Below are 1049 nucleotides of genomic sequence, written 5' to 3'. Positions count from 1 at the left end.
CAACCTCACAGATCCTACTTGTAACTCATCTTTTACCTTGGCATTATATCCTTTACAATCCCCTTCAGTCTTTCTTTTGGGCATGATGGTGGCATTGGACAGAGCAATATGGTGGCTCAGGGATTTGATCTTCTTGGGGTTATACTCACTGATCCTTCACTTTCACATTATAATTTCTTGCTCTTGCAGTAACTAATACAGTTAGTCAACAGATCGAAATCTCTCCCTATAAATCCCTCTGAAAAACCTGATTGCCTCATAAAGACCTCACTTATAAATACTGAGAATTAATATCCCAACACATAAACTTTACTTTCCACGCTAGTATTTACGCCTCAGCAGGAGTCATAACAGACAAAAAATACGCAGTATTGTATGAAAGTATGTTATTTTATTATAAGTTAATATAAAAATGTAGCAGAATAAAGAATATTTAGAGTACCGGGCAAGTGAAGAGTATTAAGCTTATATATAAAAAGGCCAGAGCAGGGGTTTTAAGGAGGCAATGGAACAATGTGGAAATTTAGCAGCCATTAACTAATAGAATTGAGACCCATGATAAAGCAGTACTATTGCATAATCCTAAAGAACAAACAAGTTTCAGTTCACATTGATGCCTTGTGCTCACTCCAGATACAGCTGTATTTCACTTGAGAAAAAGGTCCTCAAAAAAGAGACCCATGTAGAATGATGGTTAGACAGTTTATTCCACTGAGAACATAAATCCAGAAAGCATTGCAAAAGGATATTCATATGGAAATAGATCCAACTTTATAATGATGCAAACAAATGTAGAAAACTCTTTTCCACTGAATTTGCAAATATCCAAAAGCAAAGAACTCTAGAATAATAATAATAATAATAATAATAATAAATAATAATAATAATAAACAGAAAAGATCCAGGCAAAGTCCTTTCCATAGTATGACTTTATTCACTGTCATACCCTCTGGTTCTAAAGACAGTTTATGAAATGAAATGTTTCAGTGGTCTGCTATACAAAACATTTCATGATTAGATTAAGTCTGATTTCATTTCTCTGTCAAACA

The 1049-nt window shown here is 33.7% G+C and overlaps 1 pseudogene; it reads right to left on the bottom strand.

The window, feature by feature from the left end:
• LOC110542586 (non-histone chromosomal protein HMG-17-like) overlaps positions 1 to 84 on the bottom strand; it is a 359-nt pseudogene extending 275 nt beyond the window's left edge.
• Between the last annotated feature and the right edge of the window lie 965 nt (positions 85 to 1049).

This window comes from Meriones unguiculatus, chromosome 7 (genome assembly GCF_030254825.1).
Source record: "Meriones unguiculatus strain TT.TT164.6M chromosome 7, Bangor_MerUng_6.1, whole genome shotgun sequence".
Taxonomy (NCBI): Eukaryota; Metazoa; Chordata; class Mammalia; order Rodentia; family Muridae; genus Meriones; species Meriones unguiculatus.
Note: the sequence above shows the minus strand (reverse complement) of the source record. Positions and strands in the feature narration are given on the sequence as shown.